Raw genomic sequence first — 12,351 nt, forward strand, 5'->3', positions numbered from 1 at the left:
AACCTGACTCTGAAGATAACGGCCTTCCCGCCATCACAGCTCTGTCATTAAGCAGTGGGAGGATCTGAATGCTGAGCAGTTACATATGGTCTCAAATTAACCTTAGATGTGTGCAGGACGCTCTGCTTTGCTCCTTTTTAAAGATCTTACAGGGAACAAAAGCAGGACCAAAGCGACCTTAAACACAACGTACTCCAGAGCAGGTTGGTCTGCAGCGGCGGTGATCGCGGCAGTAAGAGGGGTTAACCCCGAAGTTACCAGGATGAGCCTCGGTTCAGGATGGAGACCCGGAGCTGGTAACGGTTCTGTTATTGTCACCGAGCGCGTGCGCTCTCATTTATAATTTAGTCATGTATCAGGAACAAAAACAGCACATCAGACACGTTTCAGTAAAACCAGAGAAACCAGCACATGAACTGCACTTGTAGGCCGATTTCTACTCTGTAGTCCTGACTTCCTGTCTCCCTCCACCCTCCGTCTTCTTCCCACCTTTTTACTCTTTTCACCACTGCAGCAGCACTTAGAGGGGGGAGGAGGGCGGCTGGGCTTGGTGGTTTACGCCTTCTTCTGCTCTGAGCTATTTCAGGAGGAAATTACAGAGAGATCAGCCGGGTGGAAACACACTGTTAGAGTCTGAGTAACAGAGCCGTGACATCAACCAGCTGAAAAAAAGGAAAACAGGAGAGGGAAGGAAAGAGCTGACGGAGAAGGAAACAACTCAGCAACGAGGAGGAGGAGTTTCTCCTCAGCTCCAAACCTCAGACTAAACTCCATGTTTCCTGCTTCAAACACTTCAACCCTCAGAGACGCAGAGCAGCAGGTTTTTATGACAGTAAAGGAAACGTTGGTGTGATTTTTGTTCTGCAGTAAGTTCAGCACATTTTAATAAAGCTTCACATTTTCAGACTGTCTTTGGTTTGTTCTTGTCACAATCTCATCTTCATCATCAGTGTGATGGATCCATCAGTCTGAATTAACTGCAGCAGTTCAACATCTGTGACGAAGAGGAGCACAGAGCAGTGCTGGTGTCCCAGATGTTTGATTTGTTTTCTGATTAACTTGTTAAAGTGCATTCTGGGTAAGCTGGAGGCTCTTATCAGCATGTGGGACAGCTGTCAGCTCAGCGCACGCGCCAGGATCGTCCTCCAGCTGAGATTGTGTGTGTAATTTAACTCTCCTGAACGCTGCTGTACACGCTCTGCAGAACGACATGGACGGATCACGCTGATCAAACCACCCTAGGTCCTGGATCAGAGAGAGGGACTCATGAACCTGCACAGTCCCAGCTCCTGGTTTAGTTTCACTTCATTCTTTTCATTCTTTCAGACTCATGAGACATTTTATATTATGTTGAGAGTCCCCACAATGCCTTAAAACGAGTTTGTGTTCATGCACAAACACTCGGGCTGCTTGAACTGATTCTGGTATGTAAACAGTGTGTGTGTGTGTGTGTGTGTGGGGGGCGTCACTGAACTGAACTACTCTTTCTGGATTTGAACCTGTTTTTAAAAACGAGTTGATCTCAGTCATGTTTTCTTCTCCATAGGACAGAAATCAAACAGCACAGACCCTCCTCAGTCCACTCACACCGGCAGACCACCTGAAATATTTAACATGAAACAATAGACTTTGGAACGATGTTCAGACTCGCGGCACAAACGGTTCGTAACAGAATCACAGCTGAAGCAGCTGAAACGACAGCCGGCAGCTCTCGCCTCTGTGAGACTCGTCAGGCCTGCGTTTGACACTTTCTGATTTCTGAGGATGGATGAAGGTAGGCCGGGAACAGGACCAGGATACGTGGCGTCGGCTCCTTTCTCACCGGAGCCCCTATTCCTGATTTTTATTTTGATTATCAGAGAAAGATAAAGCCGGATACAACAGGCAGGAGCATGTAGACCCACGACAGAGAGGTTTCTGTTATTTTGTCCATCACTTTTAGGCTAAATAAGAGAAACTGCTCTGAGACCACTTTAACTAGGACTGGATTTTTAAAAAAAAAAAAAAAAAAAAAATCTATTTTAGCTTGAATAACGCAATATTGATAAATGAAATCCTGAATACAGTTTAAATATAAATGTATTTTGCCAGAAACGCCAGAATCTCAGTTTAAGCTCACAAAACTATTTCAACAGCTGCCAAACAGCTAAAACAGCAAATGAGAGCAGAAAGACGTGAACGCAGTGCGTGGATCGTTCACCCGACGGCACGAACTAGAATATTTCTGACTGAGTAATAACTGAATCAAATCGATTATAGAAACCAGTGACGATGCCCAGCTCCATCTTTAACTGGTCTAAGGGTGGAAACCGATCGTTTCTTATTGCATCGCGTCTGTGATGGTTCAGTTTCATCTCATCAGGCCTGAAACTTAAGCTGCCATTACAAAACAAAACTATTCAAATCTCCCAGTGTAACTAACACACACACCACCTGCTGCCCTTTAAAGTCCGAACACCAGCAAAACAAATCATCACACTTAAAAAATAAAACCATGTCTGTGAAAACATCTGGATCAAATATGTGTGTGTGTGTGTGTGTGTGTGTGTGTGTGTGTGTGTGTGTGTGTGTGTGTGTGTGTGTGTGTGTGTGTGTGTGTGTGTGTGTGTGTGTGTGTGTGTTTCCTGTCATTGTTTTCAGTCAATAAATCCGTGCTGGTTTCAGCAGCTCTGCAGGGCCAACATGAAGCCACTCGCTTTCTGTTTAATTGGAATCCCACTGAGCAGGAAATGAAGTCCCCAGACCCAATCACACACACAGCAGAGATGCCCCGAGGCATTATGGGAGATCTGACTCAGCTGCTCCGCCTGCTGGACTCAGCCCGGCTACAGGCGTCTGGTTTTAATCACACGCGTTACATAACACATAACACAGTCCCAGCTGACACACACACACACACACACACATCTGTATACACATCTTTGTGATGACTGCCACTGACATAATTCTCAGGCCTCGTGGCCAAATTAATCTCCTTAGGGGGACCCGGTGTCCAAAAACACCCAAAGTACTGCAGAGTGAAGCCATGACTTCATTTACTGAGCGAGACGTTAGCAACATTTTCAACTGTGAATAACAAACAACTACAAACTCAAAGACTGAAAGAAAGCACAAATAAATGTCTTTCAAATTCTCAGTTTTTCAAAATAAACTGTTTAAACTTTGCAGTATAAAAACTCAGTGTGCACTTTGCAAACCACCAGTAGAGCGGCTGTGGCTCAGGATGTCAAACAGATCATCGACCAATCAGAAGGCTGGTGGATGATCCAGTCTGCATGTTAAAGCATTGACGGGCAGGACATAGGGCTGTTCGATATGACGATATATATCGGATGACGATATGAAAACATCTATCGTTTCATTTTATACACTATCGTTTGTTTCATGGTGTCGCAAAATAAACTGTTTACAGAACATTGTTTCGTGGTTGTGATGGTCACTGTAGCGGCTATGTTCATTTCTTAAAGTTCGCTCTTTCTCTTAGATTTAAAATAACCACACTACAGATGGACGCGACTGTTTTTATGCGTTGTCGTTAGCAACAACGACGGTAAAACCATCGTGTGGCTCCGGAGTCCGCTTGTTTATTTTCCACATAAACCTTTCACAATAAAGCTCAAGATCCTGTTGAGACTTTTCAAAATAAACTGAAATGATAGAAAAATACATTATTCTCAAACATCAAATATCAGAATATGCATCAAATAAATGACCTCAAATAAAAACATGACGCAACTATAAATGGCGCTTACAGTCAACATCACCACAGTCACCACCATGCAGGCACAGAGAATCCCAGCATGGCCAGTGAAGACAAGGCAGAACCAGTTAGCTCCAAACAGAAGGACCAGTCAAAGCAGAACGAGGACCTCATTCCTAAACGTGGGCTGCCTCTGTAGCATGGACATGGTTTGGTTATTAAACGTCTGACACGGAGCAGAAAACTGTACTCTGTAAATTATGCCGCAAACCGGCCCCCACCTCAGACTCAAACACGACAAACCTCTGCTACCACCAACCCAAAAGTCACGTGACAGAGTAAGGAGAGAGTTTACTGATGAGAAGCAACAAAGAGCCGTCAGGTGCTCCAAATAAACCTTAGACTCAAACGTTAAAACGGGCTTTTCCCTGCAGCACGCCGTGTAATAAATACTCAAAGAAAATGGTGGCTATTACAACTCATGTCTAAAAATGCATCGCTTCATGCATCGGTCAAAACACTCGACTCCAGGTACATGACGCCCAGCTGAAAACACTTCACACAAGTCGAGCTGCCCGAGATTCACGGAATTTACCAAAAATCTAAAACTTGTGCGATATCAGGATAAGAAATGTTTATATCGGGATATGAGATTTTGGTCATATCGCACAGCAAGACACCCCAACGCATACATCAGAGTATGAAGGTATGTGCACCCGCAAGTACCATAGGTAAAAAGTACTATACAAGAACCACTTCATTTACCTGTTAGCCTCAGAAGCTCAAATGAATTATAATAATTGCATTAAATTAAGAAAAATTCAAGTTTAACCTTCTCCATTTCGATCCAAGTTATGAAAGTTTTAATGATGGAGTCACATAAAGTTTGAAATGACAAGAAAAAAAAAAAAACCCCAACAACAACTAAAATCTTTGAATCTGGGCTCCATCTTGCCCCCCAAAAAAGTCCTCAAAATGTCTTAAATTTATTAAAGTACCCACTACGACACACAAACAAGAGCGCTCACACACACACACACACACACACACACACACACACACACACACACACACACACACACACACACACACACCCCATCTCTCATGCTGGGTTCAGTCTCTCAGTGTGAAGTCAAGATGACATAATAACCATCATCATCGTCATTGTTATCTTCATCATGCTTGAAAAGACGTTACACGTTAAGCACCACACCCTCCCTGGAGGCCCGCGGCCGTCTCACAGCAGCGTCACGTCTGACGAGTAAATCGACTCCATGAACAAGTCAAACAGCAGTAAATTAAATTTCCTCACACAACAGAAAAGATCGTGCTGCCTTCACGACTCCTCTATGATCTCCGGCATCAGAAATTAGATTTAGAATCAAACCGAAGCAGTGACAGCAGAAACCAACTGAAAGAGACCAAACAGGAACAAACGTGAGCTGTCATTGAAGTCATCTTCCTGATAAAGCAGATGTGCTAACAGCTGCTGAGATGAGGCGTTCGCTGGTATCCGGTTTAACTGAGCATCACGCCATCTCTGACTCCAGCTGTTCAGCTTTACAGAAACCAGCTTCAGCCGCTCGGCTCATTAAAGGTTAACCGGCTGTTTGCTGAGTTCAGAGTCTGAAGTGTAAAATCACTGCTGACCTGCCAACATGTTCACTGATACATCCGCAGCTCTCGCCTTTATCGCACTACCCCAAAAAGACGACATCCTGCCACCTCCTCTGTGCCCTCAATGACGAGTTTTGACACCTCTGTGTATATCAATAAAGTTGTGGTTTGATGATCAGAATAGTTTCCAGGTTTTTTGATGGGTAGCCCCACGTTCACAGCTCACCGTCCCCAACTTCTGATGCACGCCCAATCATTTCGTCCTATAAGCAGCCTGAAACATGACAGACACCACCGAGATAAGAAAAGAGCTTCAACTTCTAGTACACTTTCAAGGGGTAAAGAGTTCATATAACCACAAGCTGTGAGACTGGGCGAGTTCAGGTTGAAAACATAGTAACAAAGTAAAACATAAAAACAGATTTAAGAAGGAAAATGAAGCGCTCTTTTTTTTTGGCTGTGACGGGCGCTGTTAAAGGATCCACGCAGAGACGGTCGCTCTGAAACGTGGAAGTTGGGCTGATGCAGGAAGTCGGTGTAAACACACGTGAGCCTGCACAGGCCGTCCTGGGAACAGTGCAGTAAATAAGGTGTAACTCCCTGTTACCTGGAAGGTACAAAACACAACAAAGCTTTGTGGTCATTCTTGCCTGAATTGTGGCAGCGCAGTGACGCAGCACACCTGGCGAAGCTTTCACAATTTACCTTTTGTAGGCCACGCTTCGGTCGTAGCCAGCTGGATAAAAGCGGTGCTGTGTTCACGCCGCGGCCTACGAACGAGTCACGTCAGACGTGACAGGAATGGAACACAAAGAAAAGAAAAACAGTTTTCAGAAGAACGCGTGCTGAAAGACGGCCAACAACAAAAGCGTTTTATTTTTGTTCCTTTTCCTGCTTTTATGTGAAATATTTGGGGCTGTTGGTGAAATTAAAAGAGACCAGTCGGTGCCGAGCTCCTGCGGTGACACTGTGTGGGTTTCCTGCTTCTCCTGCTCTCATGTTAAAGGACATTTCCTCAGTTATCACAGGAGAAACTGGCTGAGCTCCATCAAAGAGAGAAAGAAGCTCCAAACTCTGGAAACCTGGAAGTTTAAGGGTTAAAGAGAGACTCTGTCCACGTCAGTGAAGTGTGATGAGGCTTCCTCGGAGAGGAGACTGTATTTATAGAAAGTTTTGTGCTGTGGCGGTCAGCGTGTGCAGACACACCCTGCAGGCCGACCTCCTCCATCACTGCTGCAGGAACAGGAAGCGTCTGAGTCCAGAGGGAAAACTTCAGCAGCTCCTCGTGCAGCTCTCTTCAGGCCTCACATGCTCGCCATCTGCTCGCTCAGTCGCCGTTTCACACACTTTTAGACACACACACACACACACACACACACACACACACACACACACACACACACACACACACACACACACACACACACACACACACACACACACACACACACACACACACACACACACACTTTCCTTTTTTCTTCCTCTCAGCTGAAAAGTTTCCATCATCTTTCCTGAGCCGAGCCTCTCGGCCCGATTCAAACCGTCGCGACGGCAAATGTTTGACTTCAGGTTTAAACAGTTTATTCAGCTGAAAGAAACCCACAAAAGACAAGGCAGCAAGACCAACACGCTGCAGCGACTCCTGCAACCAATGCAACCACGGCAACCAAAGCAACAACAGCAACGACTGCGGAGAGCGGTAACAGTCAGCTGACTCAGTGTTTACAGGTGCTCAGATGTGAAAACGTGACACATTTATTGGTTCCGCTTTCTAAGATTTAACTGTGAACATCAATGATGAAGATCCAGAATATTTTTCATTGATGCGTCTCAGCAGAATCAATAATCGATCATTTTTAACCGAAGTCAGAAGATTCATGCTCTCCAAAAACAAATGTAAATAAATCACCGTCCCACCCCAGGCTGACGTGATGATCCTAAACGTGAGGACTTACAGTCTGCTGTTCTCCTCAGAAGTTCTTTAAACGTGTCACTATATTTAAAAATTGACTAAAGGATGTTGTTGTTCTGAATTTTGACCATTTTGCTCGTTCTTGCTCCAGTTATTGATGGATATCAGATAAAAGGAGGCTAATTTATTCCCTCTGTCTGTAAACTGGCTGTTTCTCCTGCTGCTGTTTAAATGCTACTTTCAGTAAATGAACTCCTGGCTGTTCCTCCTCCTCTCTGCAGAGCTGCTGCTCAAGGACAAATATTCATTTTTATTTTTCTGCTCCGATTATCGTTTCAACTGAGTTCAGGTATTAAGTTTGAAAATAAGTTTAAGATCTTTGAAGCAGAAAATCCAGATATTTGTTCTCCTGCATCTCTCAGGCTTCAGCGTTTGTACACTCAGACTAAACCTGCGATCTGCTCGCTGATCAAAGCTAACAGCAGCGGCAGACGATTAATCGATGAGTCGGAAATCGTCTGTGTCGTTTCCACGAGCATGTATCTGCTGCCACTCTGAGAATAAACTCTAAAAACAAACCGGACGTGAAGCACAAGTTTTCTCTGATGTGGACAAAGTGTCTGAGAACACGTGCGTGAAAATATTTCACTTTTCTGACTTTTTACTGAAACTCCGATGAGCTGAAAACTTGTTCTTCCAGCAGTAAAGCAGCGATCTGCTGCTTTCTGCTCCTGTGAGGTAAAGAAGCTGCTGCTGAGAGAAACTTGATCATCTGTTGTTTGTGTCAGCTGATGGTGAAGCTGAGCTCTGAGGACTTTCAGTAAATGATCAGCGGGATTGCGTAAACGCAGATTTCGGACCTCTGTGCTGCAGGTCAAACTGAACCCCTGCCATCGATCAGGGCATGAACTGATGGCGCGGTATTGACAGCCGGCGGGCCTGTCGTCATCATCACCATGGAAACAAACACGTGGAGAGCCGGCCAGGTGAGGCCGCGGGGCTTTTGTCCGCGTAAAAACCGCTGAGAAAGAAAAGAGCTTTGAAGCGGTGGAAACTGCTGGACGGCCGCATGAAAAGAGGCAGAGAGCCGCGGGGAGGCGGGCCAGAGCCGGGCCGAGCCGGGCCAGACCCGTGTCATGTGGAGGACAGCACCCAGAACCCAGACTATGAAGAGCTGACAGCCCGACGGAAGGAAAAGTTTAGAGGAAGCAGACTTCTCCTTACCTCCCGGTCCCGAGCAGCGTCTCCTCTCCCTCCTTCTCCTCCCCCACCTCTTCCTCGCAGTGAAGTCCTCCGCAGACTCGGGCAGACTCTCCAGCAGCCAGACGCGGATTCAAAGTGAAACCTGCGGATCTCCGAGGCCCCGAATCCGTGTGCGCCTCCTGCTCTGCGCCGCTGGAAACTCCGGACTGCCTGCTTGACGCTGCTGCCTTCACGGACTGTGGGATATGCGGTGACTCTGTGGTTGTGTGTGAGACTGAGCGCGCATGGGCGGAGTGGAAAAAAATGGCACTTTTATAGACGGAGGGCGGGTCTGACTGTGAGACTGTCAGTGAAAAACATCAGGCTAAGATCTGGCACACACACGTCATCAGCTCAGATTAGCTCTTTAAAATTAAAATAGATTTTTCTTTATTTCATGATTATTATTTTTTGGCTTCTCAGCTGAGGTTCATTATCACACTGTGAGGGTGATGTTTGACACAGCTGAGAGGTTTTCTAAAACATCAGCATAACCTGCACATATAACTGTATTATGTCAGTATGCATCACTGCAAAGAGTCAAATAGGTGACATTATGTCAGTAATATGACTGATACAGACAAACAAAGTGGCCAGTCACGTTAACCCGCTACAGCTGAAACTATTTACATAACAGAAGATTTCATCTTGGTGTTTTTGGGCAAATGTGACATATTTTTACATAAAACCTACAAAGAGAGCGCGAGACATGTTTTCACTTCTTCAGACTTGATTGTGAGATAAAACCACAACAATAAGACTTCACACTTTATATAAATGCATCCATTTATGCGCTATTTGCAGATGCAGGTGGGCGGCACAGAAGAAAATACAGGTGTTTCCACACAGGTGTAGGGGTGTGGCTTAAGGCGGACTTTGGACCTCTTTTCCGGTAAAACAGTGCCACCTTCCTGAATACATCACGGTAAATGTACACACCAGCATAATGTTTGGACACACCTTCTCATTGAATGGTTTTTCCTTATTTTTACTTCCCTCAAAATGTAGACACAAACTGAAGACATCAAATACACGAAGCAAGATATATGGATCATGTAGCAGAGAAAAAAATGATAACTAACTCTAAATGTGTTTTAGATTTTAGATTCCTTTAAGTAGCTGCCCTTTGCTTTGTTGACAGCGCCGCAAACCCTCGGCCTTCTCTCAGTGAGCGTCACCTGACATGGTTCCACTTCACAGGTGTGCCTGTCAGGGTTCATCTGTGGAGTTTCTTGCAGAAAGTTTAATGGCTCTGTGCTTTTAACATGTTTTAGTTGATATGCATTTTATGCTATTCCTGTGTATTAGTGACACTGACCTGTTAGCATACTTGGTACTTTGTTATGGTCCTATAATATTTAATACTATTTAATTTTTATAATATTTTTGTCTTATTTTCTGTCTTTTATGTGAAGCACTTTGGCATACCGTTGGTTTTTAAACGTGCTCTATAAATAAAGTTGTATTGTGTTCTTAATGGGGTTGGGACCATCAGTTGTGTTGTGCAGCAGTCAGGTTGATTCACAGCTGACAGACCTATTTGACAACTGTTAAAATTCATATTATGGCAAGAACCAATCAGCTAAGTAAAGAGAAACAACAGTCCATCATTACTAGAAGAACTGAAGGTCAGTCAGTCAGTCCAGAAAATTGCTAAAACTTTGAATGTGTTCCCAAAAACCATCAAGCGTTACGAGGAAACTTGTTCACATGAGGACCGCGCCAGGAAGGGAAAACCAGGAGTCACCTCTGCTGCTGAGGATAAATATGATTTAATATATAATTCTAAATGCAAAAAAGTCAAATTTAGAAAGTGTTCCTAACTTCTTCCTCTGAAAAAAGTGTGTGTGAGACAGTGATCTTCATCCTTCATCTTGGTGAAAGAAACAGATTTACAGATTCTCGAGGGGGTTTTTCCTTCCCACGGTCGCCAACTGCTTGCTCATAGGAGGATGTTTGAGTTTGGGAGTTTTCTCTGTATTATTGTAGCATCTTAACCTTACAATATAAAGCACCTTGAGGTGATTGTTGTTGTGATGTGATGATGTGTAAATAAAATCGAACTGAACTGAACTGAACTGGCACCATGTTACCCATTAAAAAAAAGATGCAGGAACCTGCCCTGCAATGGTGCGCTGCATAGTGCTGCTCCTCTGGCTCAGTGCTGCCATGGGGTTTATGAGGAGGCCAGGTTTACCTTCATGCAGAAATCCCCAAATCAATATGAAGGAGAGCAGGTGAACATTTATTCTGAATATCTGGATGTGTCACTTCCTGTTCATGCAGGTAAAAAGAAAGGACCTGAGGTCACGCAGAGCTTCATTTTTAAGCCTCGGAGAAAGAAACGCATCGTGTGTGTGCACTGAAACAAGCAGCTGGTCCTCAGACTGTCAGCACAGCAGAAACCTGTCATTACCAAGGTAAGCCACAGCTATCCATGAGGCAGAGCGAGCAGCAAACTGACCCACGTGTTCTCTTGATCCAGCAGCAGTTTATCTAACAGCCCAAACAGGCACAGGGAGAAGATGCAAACAGCAGTGTGACGCCTCCTCCTGAATATTCTGTTTTATCAGACTAACCTTTAAAATGTTGTCAGCGGCTATTTCAGTCGCCGCTTTGTGTAAAAAATCTTTCAGCTCAGTGGAGAAGCATCTGTCAGCAGGCACATCTGTTCCTGAGCTGCAGGTTTCTTCAAGATTCACAGGAAAACTGATGAACACATGAAAATGCTCTCCAATGCACCTCCCACCAGTTTCATCCAGTAACTGGAAGCTGCCCAGTCTGTTCTGCTGCTGCTGCATTTCATTTTACTGGTGGTGGAAGTTTCATCATATCCCACAGACGTCTGTGTGGCTTCAGACTTTCTGGTGATTTTCCACCTCAGGCTTCGTGGAAGAAGATGGCGACGTGGAAGCTGGAGGCCTGTGGGTCTGTTATAGGGCTGAGTCTCAAACACTGCAGCCAATCAGAATGTGCGAGGATGACCCGCAGGTCTCTGCTGTGAGAAAAATTCTCTGAGGTTATGAAACCATTAGTCAGTTAGAGCTGAACATGTGAAGCGCATGTGTTTGGGCTGAGAGTCATTTCCACTTCCTGTCATCGTCTCCTCACTGATATCCATCAGGAAGCTTCAAAAATCACTTAGAAATAATTGCAGAGATCCAGCAAGTGGTCTAAAATCTTTGGATTTCTGACTTTAAAAGTGTCACACGTGTAAAAAGGTTGATCGTTTTATTTTAATCAAAGCACAATTAAACCTTTGAACTCAGAGTTTTCTGCCTAAAGAAGCCAAAAGACCTGCACACAGGAAGCTTTTTAATGTTTTTATTGTTCTTGCATTTTGTTCACTTTGGTTTGAGGACGCTTCTAGAGCGTGTTTGTTTGCTTCAGTTTAATTTTTGAGTTTCAGCTTCAGCTTCTTCATGTTTGATCAAACTAACAGAAACTAAAACTAACATGTTAGATTTTACTTTAAGTTTATTTTTCAAGTGTAGTTTATATTTTATTCAGTTAAGAGAGTTTATGTTTACCCAGGGACCCTGAAGGCAGCAATTCTTACACTCACACGAACACGTGAAACACATCAAGGCCTCAAATAGCTAAGCAGTTTAAAGACAGCAGCCTGTTTCAAAGGTAAACTGAAGGGTTTCATTGTTTTTCCGTCAGTGCTGAAAACGAGGAAACGCAGAGATCGTTAACTGACTCAAGATCACAAACCGAAAACCCCAAAATACCTTCCTGTTTTCCAAAAGAACAGTTTGCATCCATACAGTGTTTATAAGAGACAGACAGCCTCTAACTGACGACCTAGACCTGTACTGTTTGCAACAGCCAGCAGGGGGCGGCACCACTGGCTGTAAAAACAAATCTAACTGTG

General features: G+C 44.4%; 1 protein-coding gene across 1 annotated transcript in view; it reads right to left on the minus strand.

Moving 5' to 3' along the window:
* The window catches only part of kifc3 (kinesin family member C3), a 42,026-nt gene extending 33,043 nt beyond the window's left edge, over positions 1-8,983 (minus strand). The window contains exon 1 of the mRNA XM_039613849.1: positions 8,457-8,983. The gene's annotated coding sequence lies outside the window, so the exon portion shown is untranslated. The remainder of the gene's footprint in view (positions 1-8,456) is intronic.
* Positions 8,984-12,351: the final 3,368 nt, after the last annotated feature.

This window comes from Oreochromis aureus, linkage group 1 (assembly GCF_013358895.1).
Source record: "Oreochromis aureus strain Israel breed Guangdong linkage group 1, ZZ_aureus, whole genome shotgun sequence".
Lineage (NCBI taxonomy): Eukaryota > Metazoa > Chordata > Actinopteri > Cichliformes > Cichlidae > Oreochromis > Oreochromis aureus.